We start from the raw sequence: 17500 nt of genomic DNA, 5'->3' as shown, positions 1-17500 counted from the left end.
ATTTCAGATGACGTTTTGGAGGGGATGTGTTTTCTATTTTCCCTTACGGGTTAGACTACTTTTGGAGACTAGAAATGTTTCTCAAATTCCTTTTAGGTTAGACTACTCTTTGGAGGGTATAAATATTTTTTCCCTCCTCCTAATGGGTTAAACTACTTTTGGTGAATACTTTTTTTATTCCTTATAGGGTAGACTACTTTTGGAGAATACGTAATTTTTTCTCATTCCTTCTGGATTAGACTACTTTTTGGAGGTAATAAATGTTTTTTTTCTGATTCCTTATGAGTCAGTCTACTTTTGGAAACTAAACGTGTTATTTCTAACGGATTAAATAATATAAAAAAAGTACCAATTACCTGGGTAGCCAATTATCTGGAAAGTCAATCCGTGGAATTGGCTTTTTAGACATTTTAAACGAGTTTGAAGTACTATCAACCCCATTTAAACGTAAAAGAGGCCAATCATCTGAAAGGCCTCCAAACCAATAAAATTAAAAACTTGAAGAAATCTCATAAACAAAAATGAATACCACTTAGGCAACGATTCAATAGGATTTACTCGAATGGCTGTAAGGTACAAGATTATTCAGAGATAAAAATAAAATTCTATATAAAGTAATGTTCAGTCAGACATAACCCTTGACATTTCGACATCTTGTTTCTCAAAATGAGTTCAACAGCGTAAACCTCAGTCTGAATACTGTGAATGACAGCATTATATCCAGCGACTGAACTAGCTTCAGTGATAACTATAATTTTAGTAGTAATCAAACCCACGCGCACTGATGTTCTACGTTTCCATTAAACAGACGAGAGTTAGAATCTAGTAGCTTCCTACAAATTATTCGAAACAGTACGGTCTACATTACTGAGAGTGGAGATTTTTTTTTTTTTTTTTTTTTTTTTTTTTTTTTTTTTTTGAAGGAAATATTACTCAGATGTTATTCATTCCCTCAGTAAAATCAAAGAATGAAAGCTAGAATTAGTAGCATCCTATTTATATAATGACAGTATGACCTATATTCCAAAGAGAAGAGACTTTTTTTATCAAGGAAATCTTACTCAGATGCTTTTCATTTCCTCAGTAAAATCAAAGAACACTTTAAATATGAAATTCACCGTATTTTGTTCTACTTGCTATGAAAACGGCAAATGTCAAAGGGACAGGTTTTTACGACCTAAATTAAGCTGCATTTCTACATTTAATACATCTTTTAAGTGATTTTATTTTCATTTCATTAAGGAAAACGGATGGCAAAGCTAAATATTTACCCAGCGAAACCTCTATACATTTAATCGCAATGAATCTTACTTGTGGAGAGTAAGGACTCTTTCCATGCTCAAAGGACAACAAAATCAAGATACGAAAGCCTCCTTGAAGCCACAAACATCCAGGTCATACCACCGCCAGCTTTTGGCGCTCTGACAAACATTGCAATTAAAAGATCACACATCAGAGGCCAGACTTTCCTGATCTCGATGAGTTCGACTTTGTCTAAGCCAGACAGAACGCCGACTGGTATTACAGGTCGACGAGAGAAAATGATTTCACCTCATAATAGTCGAGAGAAAGCCATTAGGAGAACAAGCACCTGAGAAAGGAGCCAAGTTTAGGCTCCTGGAGGACAGTTTATTTTGCCTTTCATCGAATCCCACCAAGGATGGAAACGGAAGTCAAGAAGACACTTTCAACACCAGACACAGGATGGTTGCAAAAATTCGTCTGGCCAATACGAATAAATGTTACACAGCTAAGATACAAATAACAACGAAAGACAAAATCTACCAATAGACTGGAAGCAAATTTGTTCACTTTGATACAATGGATAGCAAGACAAGTTTAATATAATATGAAAAACGAAAAACAGAATAATTTGGTATCCTTGATGATATCGTTACATAAAAACAAAACACACACAGAAGAGCTGAATGAGTAGATTTTTACTTACCTGTAAGTGAAGAAGTACCCAAAGGATGATCTGATGCCAAGCGGATTCATCATGAAGATCAGAGTAGAATGAACGTCATTATTCTAGAGATACAAGAGAATTAAGAAGAAACATTAGTCAAGGATGCTTTGTTTTTATAAATGAGTCGGTGAGTGTTCAGTGTGCTACAAAATATGCTTGTTTTCACTTTTAAAATTCATCAACGCTGTTTTTCACATTTTCTATTACAGACCCTTATGGCTAAATTTAAATTCTTTACAGAAGACGAATGCTATTTAATAAAACCTTTGACATTTATTTACCGTAATCCTCTCTATGAAAAGGACATTACATAACTACAAAACACTACTCCAATTGAATTTAAGCTTATTACAATCCGTGCTACCACAGAAAATACAGAACAGGACTAACAACTACATCTAATTACTTACAATTCCAAGTTTCAACTAAATACGAAACACTCCATTATAGCTCTCCACGATTATGTGATGTAATTGATTATCACCAAACGATTAAATGCTGTTCCCTAGAGAACTGGCGTTTCTATTAGCACAAATTAATTTCAGAAATGTCACGGTTTTATCATGAAATTATATAACAGATATTTAGTTATAATTCTGATCAGTTACTTGTGAAAAATCCCGAAGTAATCCTTCGTTTGGAAGATTAACATGTTAGGCAACATTGATAAATGTTTATTGACCATAAAACTTATAAAAACCTTAATTGTTTATTGATCATAAAACTTATAATGCCTTTATTGTTTATTGACCATAAAACTTATAAATACCTTTATTGTTAGATTAGATTATAAAATTTTTGGCACATAGCCAAGCGCCGGACCTTTATTGTTAATTGACCATAAAACTTATAAATGCCTTTATTGTTTATAGACCATAAAACTTATAAATACCTTTATTGTTTATAGACATAAAAATTATAAAATCCTTTACTGTTTATTGACCATAAAACTTATAAATGCCTTAATTGTTAATTGACCATAAAACTTATAAATGCCTTTATTGTTTATTGACAATAAAACTTATAAATGTCTTTATTGTTAATTGACCATAAAACTTATAAATGCCTTTATTGTTTATTGACAATAAAACTTATGTCTTTATTGTTAATTGACCATAAAACTTATAAATGCCTTTATTGTTTATTGACAATAAAACTTATAAAACCCTTTATCGTATATTGACCATAAATCTTATAAATGCCTTTGTTTATTGACCATAAAACTTATAAATGTCTTTATTGTTTATTGATCATAAAACTTATAAATGCCTTTGTTTATTGACCATAAAACTTATAAATACCTTTATTGTTTATAGCCCACAAATTTATACATGCCTTTTTTGTTTATTAACCATAAAACTTATGCCCTTATTGGTTACTGACCATAAAACTTATAAATTCCTTATTGTTTATTGACAATAAAACTTATAAATGCTTTTATTGTTCTATTGACCATAAAACTCATAATTGCCTTCATTGTTTATTGACAGGGTATTTCGGAAACTAACATGTGTATATCTATACATATGCCTGCTTCTGGCGTAAAAATATACAAGACAACTGCATGAGGACTTAACATTACGTAGTCAAACCTTGTCAATGACAAAGTATGTTGCTCATGTTTGAACAACATACAGTGACCGGAGATACATTTCCCAGACCTACTGGGAGCCATTCACTTAGTATAATCGTATACTAAATAGTTAAATTAATACCTCCGATAATCTAATCGTTTTGGTAGCTATAATTTGCGAAAGATTTCCACAACCATCTTACTATAAAGGGCGTTATGCCTGTCAGTCCGTCTGTCATTCAATCACGGCTGCCCGATGGGCATGAAACTTGGCAGGGTTATAGTGGGGACCCCCTAAGATGGGGTTTCAAGCAACAAAAGGCACCAATGGCGCCGAAGGGGGCGGGGCGGGAGGGGGCGCCTTCCCCGAAACGGGGCTGGTTCAGCCCGTAAACTTAATACCGTTTCGAATTCAGAGAATCTATGGAAGTCTCGGGAAAGAGACTTATTGAAAGCACGAAATAACTTTTGGGTGGCTGATTTAATGCTTGTTTTCTTGATAGCGCCACCATACAAGCAAACAAAAAATAAGGATATTAGCTCCAAGATAGCCATTTAAAACTCAGTCAGCTGATGACCAACTTCATGTACTGAGCTACTAGAAAATTCATACTATGTGTTTATGTAAATAGTGTTCATACAAATAACTCAGATAAAACCAAAGAAACCTGGCATACAATAACCAACATCGTAAAATTAGAATTATCTTTATTCAAATAAAATACATGGTTATTTTATTCTGAAGTGCTATCAAGCAAAACGTAATTGCTCTAAAATTCAGGAGACTGAAATACAAATGCATATCAAAATAATGCCATCATAGAGAGAGAGAGAGAGAGAGAGAGAGAGAGAGAGAGAGAGAGAGAGAAATGCATATGAAAATGATGCCATCACAGAGAGAGAGAGAGAAAGAAAGAGATACATACATCAATCTTGAGCGAATACACCAAACAAGCGTCATCGAGGCTATTAAGCCAGGTTGGGGGAGGGGGGGGGGGGGATATCCGCCCACAATTCCAATATGGCCAGGGCTCGATGGTGTTTTCAAAAGCCACTTTATCCCTGACGCGTCCAAAAGGCCCCCATCAATAACCGATATGTGATCCATTGATTTTTCAGCAAAATAAAAAAAAAAAATTAAAAAAAAGCGTGGTATACATTTGTTCCCTGTCACTTTTATTCCGGGGCATCGCTTCCCCCAAAAACGTGTCCGGAAGACATTTTGGGGGAATCTGATACGGAATATCAGTGGGTTTTTTCCTCTCCTTTTACTCTCCTCCCTTTGTTTTTCAGAGTCTGACAAAAGGGTGACCATACATGGCACGGGTGATTGATGGTTAAGCGTTATTCTTTCCTAGAAGAAATCTTTCACGTGTTCAATGGGTTTTCTTGCAAAGGCACGGCCCGTCGTGGGTGTGGGATATGCACGTTATACATACAAACGTACACACATAAATGCTTACATACACGTACCTACTATACGCATATAAACGTGGAACTCTCTAGCTATCTTATCTATTCTATCTTTATATATATATATATATATATATATATATATATATATATATATACTATATATAATATATATATATATATATATATATATAATATATATATATATATCTATATTATTATATATATATATATATAAGGAGGAACAGGACAGCCAGCAAGGACGTAGATTAATTATCCAGACATTAGATCATCTTCCTTAAAATAAAACAAGGGCGCAGCCGAGCTTTCGGGAATACATTGCTTTTCCCATCATCAGGGTCACATATCTATAAAATGATACAAAAAAAGAGAAACAGTAAGAACTTTACTAACGCCCTTATACTCATAGGGGTGTCAGCCATCGTACAGGCTTACCTTTAAGCAAAAAAGAAAATAGTGCAATTAGACTTCATGCCATATCCTGTCACCATCACATACAGTACAGCAATTTTGAAATACTTGGACAAACAAAAAACAGCCATTCACTTCCCTTTTTAGAGTCCCTCCATATTAAACAATAATCTCCAACACTCAATAACCAAACCACCTCTGTTCCTTTGTTCATTGTATAATTTGCTTGTGTTTGTTTTTCTCCCTCCTTCTCTCTCTCTCTCTTTTACCCACACCAATTCTGCCCATTTCATTCGCAGTTTTCTAACTCGTCCAGTTGTCATTTAACTACGACATGAACAGTTGGCTCTCCAATATCTTGTAATACAGTATCATTTTATTTTATTTTTACTCTGAATATGTTTTTATTTCTCGCTCTCAGTATATTTCTGCGTTTTACGTAATCTCTCTTAACTTGTCATGGCTATTTTATGATTTGCAGTTAACTTAGTTCCTATATTCCTTTTTTTACTTTGTGTTGTGTATTTTGTGTTCCCTTTTTACTTTGTGTCATGCATTTTAAATTATTGTAATGTTTTTAGATATAGTCAATCAGTATAGTTCTCACTGTTTCTCTTTTTTTTGTATCATTTTATAGATAAGTGACCCTGATGATGGGAAATCAATGTATTCCCGAAAGCTCGGCTGTGCCCTTGTTTGATTTTAAGGAAGATAATAATGTCTGGAATAATACCACGTCTTCTGGCTATCCTGTTCCTCCTTAAATTGAAGTTTTCTAGAAACGACAACATACAAAGTATAATATATATATAATATATATATATATATATATATATGTGTGTGTGTGTGTGTGTGTGTGTGTGTGTGTGTGTGTGCATATATTATATATATGTATACATATATATATACATATACAAATGTGTGTATCAGTTGTAAATTTTATATATATATATATATATAATATATATAATAATAGTATAATATATAATATATATATATATATATATATATAAATATATATATATATATATATTTCCAACGGCAATGCAGCTTACGAGGCAGCATCAAAATTGTGTGATTGCAAGCACTTAAGAGAAAAAAAAGCGGCTCCAGTTACTTAAACGACATTTCCCCTGGCTTAGGATTATAATATACATTATCATTTCGAGACGACTGCACTTCCTACGGCATAAAGCGTTTATAAGTATTATATCTCTTATTGTTACCGCGGCAGTAGTTAATCTTAAAGAGCGTGACTTAACTTTCATGAATTGACTCACACTATCCGTATTTAAAAAAAAATCTTAAAAAAAAAAACCCTTCCCTCCCGCCCCCACCCAGAAATCTTGTAACATTCCTTGCTAAAACCAGAGGAAGAAAAACGTGAGCTAATTTATCTGACAAGTGGAGATCAAGCTCTGTATTTTCTCTCTTAGATATAATGAAGGGATTAGAGATGTAATCTGGAGTTATATAAGCTGTACTCTGAACCTCACATCTCCAGAGGGAATTAGAAATCGCTCTTGTAAAGTTATATTCTAGCAAATTTGTGAATCTTTCGAGTGATAAAGCGAATCGTTCAAAGGAAATGGATGTTAAGACACTTAATGAATTTTTTCAGTTTTTAAATGAAAAATAAATGTTGCTTTAAGATCATACTTTGATTTGGAGAATTATATTTTCATGTATATAGGGAAATGGCAATTTTATGTATAAAAAGAGATTTACATTTTCATTGTATATAAAGAGAATTGCAATTTGATGTCTATGAAGTTGTTATTGCATGTATATAATGGGAATTATAATACCATGTATATAAGGAGAATTACAATTTCATAAATATGAAGACAATTATAATTTCATATAGCCTATATAAGAAGACTCATACTATCATGTACATTCAATTTAATTTTGATAAAAATTTAAAAGATCTACCCTTTCCCACTGATATCTAAGTTTTTCTTTTATTAAAAATATCATCCGACTCGAATTAACCTTATACTCAAATCCCTCACAAAGTTTTCATTCCTTGAGACGAGAAACGGCTTGAGAGGAAAGTCTTCCTCTATAAACACAGAGAAGCATCACTAGCAGTACCTCGAGCACGCCTATATAAAATGAACCATTAGGATTTGTCGAAGAGCGCTAAGACTTCCAGTTCATGGGCTTGTTTCCTTAATTAAAACCTTGCTATTATATTACTCAAGTGCCACCCTCCTTTCATCAAACAATAGTAAATTACGCAGCGGTTTCACTTGTCTCTCCACACGCTCATGCCTTCTTGATGTACCATGAAGAATATCTTAGTATTTACTAAACGAATAACCACCCTCTCTCTCTCTCTCTCGTCTCAGTCGCTCTCGTCTCTCTCCTCTCTCTTCTCTCAGAATTCTCTCTCTCTCTGCTCTCTCTTATATATATATATATATATATATATATAGAATATATATATATATATATATTATATATATATATATATACATATCTATATATGTATATATATATTGTAGTTGTATATATATATATATATATATATATATAAATATATATATGTGTGTGTGTGTGTACTAATATATATGTGGGTCAGATAACTACGTATATAATATTCTCCCCTAAAAGCAGCGCGCTGTAATAAGTGGCCCACTCAAAACAAACACATATGCAAATGGAAAATATTAGGGCAAAAAAAATCTGAATTTCCCGATGCCACTGCACCCATGAAAATAAATGATGATGCATTAGAGAATAAAAAAAAAAAAAAAAGAATGGAAAGATCTCAACGTATCCATTAGCATAACCTCAGAATATGAAAATACGAATATGAAATACGAAAAACATGATGAAAAGGAACCCCGCATGCATCTTGCTCTGGCAAAAGGTCGTTCGAATATAGACGAAGGATTCAGATATCCTTCCCGGTTGCCGACGTAGCTCAAGGATCAGCTAGGCATTCCGTCAGGCCATTGTGAAGGACTGGATGTATATATCTGTATATATATCTCTAAAGATCTGCAGCCCAGGGCTGCGAGATCTCTTTCAATTGAAGCTTCCACGAAACGTTGACGTTCCTGAAAGCGAGACACTTTGCTGGACATATCTGTTGCAATGTCCGTTGCACGGAGGTTTTCGGGGTGTAAATAAAATAATAATAATAATAATAATAATAATAATAATAATAATAATAATAATAATACTAACATTATTAGGGAAAAACTCTCTATCACGAGAGTATATATAATTTTCTAAAGGGTCCACAATAATACAAAGTGTAAAAAGTCCGTGTATAATTTTGAAGACTTTACAGATAGCTTTCGAACCCTTCCCTGGGTTCATCTTCAGTCCAACATTACTATTATTATTATTAAAAAGAATAGTAATAACATCAATAAAAATAATGGTACAATGAATTACATTTATAGGCAATATTTATTCAACGGTCAATATTCCTATGGAGAGGAGTATTCAACTAATAATAATAATAATAATAATAATATCTGAAAAGGAATCTGGAAAAACTAGAGGCTGAAGTAGCTCCAGAACTTGTGCAGAAGAGTGTGATCCTAGAAACGGCGCACATTGTAAGAAAAGTGATGGACTTCTAAGGAGGCAGGATGCAACCCGGAACCCCACACTATAAATACCACCCAGTCGAATTGGAGGACTGTGATGTATATAATTAATAATAATAATAATAAAAAAAAAATAATAATAATAATAATAATAATAATAATAATAATAATAATAATATCTGTAACTTTGTGACTATTAAAAATAATAACATCTATTAAAGTGTATGTACAGACGGCCAACGAAGAATTGGCGTAATTTCTTAATTCATTGTTCGTTAAGGAAATATTGCCGTATGCAGGTGCCAGATTATTTACGTAACAATAAATAACATTTCCTTTCAAAGGTGCTATACTTGAAATAAATTACATTAGAATTGAGTAGACTTATTCAACGTATTAAAGATAATTATTTTGCAAAGTAAGGAAAATATATACCGATGAGTCCACGATTTCTAATTTTATTCTCAACTCTAGCTTCGTGATAGCATACCGATGATTTTGAAGTTGGCTTTGCTGCCACTCGAGTCTTTACTCAACGTATCGTACTGCACTGGGGTGTTGTCATTTCGTCTCCTACAGCCGATAAATAATACATCAAGGCGTTAACAATCTTTGAAAACGATGTTTAATTAAACTAATTTTGTCCTTAGATCAATAAAATAATTTGCATGACACATTTAGTGGGCCTAAATTGGACTTCTGATTTTCCCACATGATTAGCCTAGGTCTATACTCTCTCGGATACGTTAATATTAATGAATATTTTAATCGATAATATATATACTATATATATATATATATATATATAGATATATATTATATATATATATGTATATATATATTATATATATATATCTATAGTATATATATATATTAATCTGCTTTATTTGAACTATCCCGTTATTCTTGTTTTATTAGCCATGTTCGCCTTTCTTCTTATCCTTTTCATAATTGCTTAACATTATTAACTCTGACCTAGCTATTCAAAGTCAAAAAGCAATCATAAAAAATCAAACGAATATAATTCAGTCTTATTTTTCATCGAATTCCTTGCATATCATCCTGTTTCATTTGGACACGTTGGAGCTGTGGGAGTCAAAACTGACGAATACATTAAGAAAGGCTAACTTTCTGTAAAACTTTCTTAGGTTGATCTTTCTGTAGCTATTCATTTCTTCTAAATAGAAATTAGTTCAAATTAATTTCACATGTATACCTAGACCTACTACCATAAGCATATTATAAGTAGCTGAAAGGATAAGAAAATATGAAAAGTGACGTTCTCGTTTAAGTCTATTTCATGTTTTTTTTTTTTTTTCAAGAAAAACCTACTGCTTTAATAAACGGTTGCTCTTTGACGGCTACAGGGTGTAACACGAGTGTATGCACATATTTTGTGGATGAAAGGTAAAGTTTCTTTGAACAGAAAATATATAAACAGTGCAATTTTAAGGCGTCCGTTGTCGGTGCAGGCAATTTTAAAATAACCGTTATCATTAGTGATGCTTTCACGAGATGGAGTTCGTAGTGAGAAGTCGGATCTAGTCGCCTGAGATGTAGAATAGAAGAGCGGAGGTGGCGTATAGGAGTGATGGAAGGATTAGGCCTATGTTAATAAACTATCTCCCAATAAAATGTATTCTTTAAGTTTTGAAGAAAAAAATGCATGCATCATTGAAACCGTTTCCCTCCCTATCCGTGGTATTCAGGGCCACCGATAAAAAACAAAACAAAAAGAGTAAGCCTAACTGAATCTCTCATCCATCAAAGATAAGTTTGCCTATTCATTAGACTTATTCATTAGACAACTATCAAGATTTCAAGTGTAGATTTAAAAACCTCTTCTCTCCATCTAAAGTATTCATCAGACACCTGTCATAAGCTAGAGAGCTATCATGATTCCTGGTTCAGTAATGTCGTGACGAGGCACTAGAATTCCAACAAAATTCACAAATGAATGTTGCTCAGCAAACATTTACACTATTGTATTGTCTTGCTCTCTTGTGGTGGGCTTCGAGGTGTTCCACCTCTAGGCCCATGTTCTAAATTTTGCCGTTCTTTAAATAATTTGATTTTTCTATGTATGATTCTCTCCGGTTTTATTAAGCTTTCTTGATATCTCTCCAACATAACTTGCACCGAATGCAGTGCAATAATTGTCTCGCTCATCTAGGGATGTTTCTTAGACCGATAAATGACACATTGACATTAGATTCCCGTACACATAACATCAAAAGCAATAGTGAGGTCGCCTGGTTCACACTGTTAGGATATGTTTTTTTTTTTTTTTTGGTTTTAAATTTGATAGCATTTTGTGAGATTCCAATGTTTTCTGTAAAATTTAACAAATGGAAAAGTTCAACTACCTTCAACTTAATATTGAAATGATAATTTAGGACTATGTCTAGCGATACTACTAGTGATAGGTGTCTCCTATCTATTTGGTAATGTATATCTATGGTTGTTGATATGAAGTTTTTTTTTTATCACTTCGTTTCGTTCACGTCATTTTTGCTATATGGAAAAATAGTTTTACATAATATCATAACATAATGTTCTAAAGATATCAGTGACTGTTTTTAACGTCATTTCATATGATTTCTTCTATCTTTGAAAAGAAAAATAGATATATAAGGTGGCATGAATCGTGCGTCAGGCAGGTGAACGAAAAATTATGAAACTCTGCCAAGAGTTTTTTGGCCGACAGTATATATATATATTTATATATATATATATCATATATATATATCTATATATATATATATATATATATATATTATATATGAGAGAGAGAGAGAGAGAGAGAGAGAGGAGATGTTTTCAACATACTTCCCCCCCTCCCCTCCCCATAAGCCCTCCTCTCAGCCCATTAGAAAACTTGGTGACCTCGTTAATAGACTTCTATTAATTACCATTCGATTAGTTTCTGTACTAACACGAAAAATGGCCGCAAGTTACTGACAGCTCAATTTCCCTACACATTTTTTCAATGAGAAGTTTAATTGCATAACGAAATGAATCCGATATTCTCTGTCTAAATATCATCTGTTCGGATAACCGGGGCGATCTCTGAGAGTTCTCGTTACAAGAAAGTTTTGAATTACATCTAGAATATACAAGATTTAGGCCAAAGGCCAAGCGCTAGGACCTATGAGGTCATTCAGCGCTGAAATGAAAATTGAGAGAAAAAGGAGGTTTGAAAGGTGTAACAGGAGGAAAACCTCAAAGCAGTCGTACTCTGAAATATTTGTTAGGAGAGGGATGGGGAGAGTAAGAGGGAAAAGAATACGAATGGAGGTACAGTCAAAGCAATGAAAGGGGTTGCAGCTAGGGGCCGAAGGGACATTGCAAAGAACCTTGAAAATGATGGCACTAACCACGCCCCCCCCCCCCCCCCACCCCCCCCCCCCGCCCCCCGGAAAATACAAAAAAGTAACAGGTCGTGATGACTCGTTCTCCGAGATGTAGATACGTCCAAGTTAACTCCAAGCATTTAGAATAACATTATTTTATTTTTTTAGGCACAATCAAAGATGAACAACTTTTCCACGAAATTTGTTCACAAAAATAAGGCGCTAGCTCCCATTACATCAAACTAACAGACAAACTGACATATGCTACTTCTATCAAATGAGCTTGAATTTCGAGTCAATGGCCCCCCTGTGGCCTTGTCCAATATGAATAGGGTACATCTTCTAAATAATCAATAATAATCAATAATAATAATTAATAATATAATAATAATAATATATAATAATAGTATAGTATAGTATAGTATAGTATAGTAGATAGTATATTTGTTTGTCCTTATTTATTACAAATTCATAGTTATAAGCAGAAAATTCGCCGAAGCAATTTAATGCTTATATGGCGATAACATAAGGCAAGTTTACTGATTTTACATAAAAGTTATACAGACTTACAAGCTAAAACAGAGACATAAAAATACATGGGTCGAGCCTATTTTGACAAAGGGTTGTAATACTAAGTAAGACATTAAAATACAAAAGAAGGCAAGTCCAGCTTGCAACACAAAAAGCATTTATGCAAATGCCAATAAAATAAAAGACACGTCCAGCTTGTGTTCCAAGGAATAAAATAACCTGGGTAACTAAAAGGAGGTCTTTAAAAGCACGTTCAACACTACTTAAAATACCTACTGTTGTGCAAGTAACAGTTTTTTGTAATTTCTGAGAGAAAACATAAAAGGAAACCTTCTAAAAGTTTTCTGTCAAGTTCATTGTTAAGCCCCATCAGCTGATAGTGGAGGATCTCCTTTCAACTCCGTACGTATGATAGGTGTTATGATAACCACGGCCCCAGTAGCAGCATATTCATGGGAACTCAAGTTGGGGCGTAACAAAAGATCATAAAAGTAAGGCAGCTCACCCATAAGCAGTCTCCTCAAGAACATGAATAAGCTTAGTTTATAGGCTACTATGTTTAGTATTTGCAAGCGTGTATATGGTTCCGATGTGCCCATCACCGGTCTTCCATCCTCATATCTGACTCCCAGAATTATTCTTAGCAAGTTGTTGACACGTACCTTCAATCTCTTAAGCACAGTAACAGGTGCCGAGCCCCATATTAAGAGGTGGTTATTCAAGTAGGGGAGCACTAGAGCATAATATAGTTTAAGCAATATGTCAGTCGGCACGAAATCACGAGTACTAATAATTGCTCCAGTTATACGGCTGACATTAAGTGAACATTGTTAATGTGTTTTTGTATATGTCAAGGTATTATTGTGATAGTCAAGCCTAAGTATTTGAAGTCCTTTACCCATTCAATAATGCCATCAGCGAAAGATAGGGCGGGGAGTTCTTGGGAGACCTGGTCAGGACAAACAATCAACTTACTCTTACTAGTATTAGGAGTTAGCATATTTTGCTTTTAAGTATACCTCAAGTTCACTAAACAAATTCCTAACTTTATTCATAAGCTCGGTGAATGAATGGGATACCAGCAGAAAAAGCAGCATCATCCGCAAATAAAATTGTTTCGGCCTGCACTGCATTAGGTAGGTCATTTACAAATATATTAAAACAAAGAGGGACCAAGTATAGACCCTTGAGGCACACCACATGTAATCACTTTAACATTCAGAATCAACACCATTTACGCTTACAAACTGCCTTCTGTTAGCAAAGTAATGATCTTAGGTATAGATGAAACATTGGCCGAAAAACCCATAATGCTGTAGTTTATCCCAAAAGTATTTTTGTGTGGCACAGTGTCAAATGCCTTTCTCAAGTCAAGGAAGAAGCAGACACAGAAACTCTTCTCTTGATAAGCCTTTGTTGCAATAGAGAGAAACTTTAATAATGCCTGTGTGTACTTCTATTCTTGCGGAAGCCATATTGAGAATGATTAAGAATAGAGTACTTTTTTAATGAAGCTGTTCATCCTGTCTAGAGTTAACCTTTCAAAGAGTTTTTGAAGCCACGGGTAAAACTGATATGGTCCTATAATATCAATGATGCTTTCTAATCCAGACTTATATACAGGAGTAACTCTTGCAACCTTAAGCCGACTAGGAAATTCAGGTTGCATAATGGACATATTATAGAGCATTGCATAATGGGAAGCAAATACATTACAGCTATCTTCAATATTAACGGCGTTATGTCACAAATCTTATTGCCTTTATTTTTAAACTTCTGATAACATGTGCCACCTCTACATGATCAGTCGGCCTAAGTAACACGTTGTCATTATTGGAGGGGTATGGTAGGTAGTTACAAGCAGTGGTTTCTAAATTACCCACAAGGGAGGCAGCAGCATTTATAAAAAAAATTATTGACATAGTTGACCAAATCCAATGCCAGTCAAAATCCCATCAGGTGTCTGGATATATTCCAGGCTGGCAGCTTTTTTAGTTTTTATAAGATTATTAATAATTAATCACAGTTTCGAAGTATCATTTAAAGCATCTTTAAATTTACTATAATAGTATACTCGTTTGGCCAGTCTAATTGCTTTTTGTTAGCATATTTCTATATTGAGTATAGGCCAACTTCTCCAATCTTACCATTCAAGTACCAATTTATATAACCTGGATTTTTAGCAATACAAGATTTCAGAATAGGTGTCATCCATGGAGCTGGCTCGATCAGTTTGGGTAAGGATTTTTTAAGAGGGAATGAGCTCTCATAAAGTTTAAAAACACAGCAAAGTAAGATTCATACACAGTACCAAAACTACCACTACGAACAAACTCACGAGGATTAAATTAGACACAAGAAACTTAAAAGTCAAGCTCCTCTTGCTAAACGATCTCCTCACCTGAGCAAACCCTACCTATAAGTTGGTTAGCAAAGGCTTAAAAATGAAGCCGTAACAATAAATGTCTGTAAGATCATAAGAGATAACGTAAGTGTTATTCACATTATCAATATTAGAAATCCAAATATGGTCCAATAGGCTGAACCTTGTTAAAACACTATCTATGTTTATTTTGGTGGGTATTGTAACCAATGGCGTACAGCCAATTTCAAAACATACCATTAATAAAATTATCAATAAATAACCAAATTACCCATATTAAGCAGATTGATATTATAATTCAACCGCATGCTATCACTTTCTTGTACTTAGCAAGTAATCTCTCAAGAAGGATAAGTTAATTAGAGACAAACGCATTGTTATTCTCGGGGGAGGAAGTAGGGGGATGTTAGAGAGCAGAGCAGACAACGTCAACACTGTTAAAGTTGAGTACAATTGTTAAGACCTCGAAGAGGTCATTTACAAACGAGAAATTTTCTAAAATTTTCGCCTGTATGCCATATTTTATAAATATCTTCACTCCTCCACCGTAATGGTTTCGATATATATCATGAGAGTAAAATCCAGGAATGACATAATTTACGTCTATTTCAGGAGATAACCAAGTTTCAGTAAGATGACACATGAAACACAGGGTTAACAGGTTAGCAAAATGTGACACAAAATGCCTTAAAATTCTTTTGACAACTTCGTATGTTCAAGAGTAATATATTAAAACATGTAACAGTTACCATATTAGATATTAACTCACAGTCAAGATAATTACACAAGGGAGGAGAATAATTAACCAGATCTAGCGTCGGTATAGGGTAATCACCGTTTTCAAAATCAATAGAAGCCCTCATGATTACAATACAGTAATTACACAGCAACATCGGGTGTTTCACCATTAACATTCAAATTATCCACAGCATCCATAACTGGCATTTCTCGTTGGTCTATATCTCGCAGTTCAGTTAGGGTTGAGACCCTGCGGACCCGGTCATTGTTAACGAACCTGACATGAGTAATCCCATCCAGAGTAAATACAGATATTATCTTAGCTGGAAATTGCCTTTTTTGCTGCCTCAAGTTATAGAATATTACCTGGTTAGATTTTGTTAAATATTCAGTTACATAAAAATCAGCAGGCCTACGCCGTCTGGCCTGTTTTAATAAGAGATGTTTATTCACTGCGTTACCACAACTAACTCTCAATAACTTTCTGTTGCGATCAAAGAAACTAACTTGTATACAGTTAATATCAATTAGGACACCATCCTCTCCACAAATGTACTTACAGACTTCTCCTTTCAAGACATGAAAATTAACGAGGGAATCAGTCGTCGCTGCCGTGACCAAACCACCAACTGCTGGCCCCTTACATATCAAAATTTCCAAATTTTGTTGCTGCTCTAACTTCTCAATTTTTTGGTTAACTGAGACCAGTGTAACTTCTTCGGGAGAGGCGACACCATGCTCCTGGTTATCGAGAATCACAGTAGCACCAGACACCGTCACTGTATCAAGTTTGCTTGAAATGCACTCTAGATAATTTAGCAGTTTCTTATTTTGCTCATGCAATCCTCGCAGACAGTTAATAATATCTCCATACGGAAAAGCACCACAGTTGGCCAACGGATTTGGTGCAGGGGAAGCAGGAGATGACAACGAGCCCCTACCCTTAGCACCGGCGGTACGCCCCTTACTCCTGGTAGTCTGGGCAGGTGATCGTGTGGCTCCCAAAGACAAATCTGATCTTGCTGCCACTGGTAATTCAGGAGGCACAAAATTGATGAGGGCGTCCAGCAAACCCCTTAACTTTTGCTGATCATTACGCAGACCATCAAGCGCCAACGGATCCAGGACACCATCCATACCAAAAAATTATTGGAACCAGTGTAACAAGGCAGAGCAGGTGTAGGCACGTCCGCCCTCTACGGAGTCTAGGCTAATAATAATAATAATAATAATAATAATAATAATAATAATAATAATAATAATAATAATAATAATAATAATAATAATAATAATAAAAATAATAATAATAATAATAATAAGTATCAAGGCCTGAAAACAGAAATAAGAAGGATATGGGATTTGCCAGTGGAAATTGTACCCATAATCATAGGAAAACTATGCACGATCCGAAGAACCCTGAAAAGGAATCTGGAAAAACTAGAGGTGAAGTAGCTCCAAGAATCATGCAGAAGAGTGTGATCCTAGAAACAGCACACATAGTAAGAAAGTGATGGACTCCTAAGGAGGCAGGATGCAACC

The 17500-nt window shown here is 34.3% G+C and overlaps 1 long non-coding RNA gene across 1 annotated transcript in view; it reads right to left on the bottom strand.

Annotated features, from left to right (window-relative positions):
* The window catches only part of LOC135205440 (uncharacterized), a 236430-nt gene that overhangs the window by 165760 nt on the left and 53170 nt on the right, over nt 1-17500 (bottom strand). Inside the window, exon 3 of the long non-coding RNA XR_010312535.1 lies at nt 1949-2031. This is a non-coding gene — a long non-coding RNA (uncharacterized LOC135205440). The remainder of the gene's footprint in view (nt 1-1948; nt 2032-17500) is intronic.

This window comes from Macrobrachium nipponense, chromosome 24, assembly GCF_015104395.2.
Source record: "Macrobrachium nipponense isolate FS-2020 chromosome 24, ASM1510439v2, whole genome shotgun sequence".
NCBI classification, from domain to species: domain Eukaryota; kingdom Metazoa; phylum Arthropoda; class Malacostraca; order Decapoda; family Palaemonidae; genus Macrobrachium; species Macrobrachium nipponense.
This window is presented reverse-complemented; position numbering and strand designations above follow the sequence as displayed.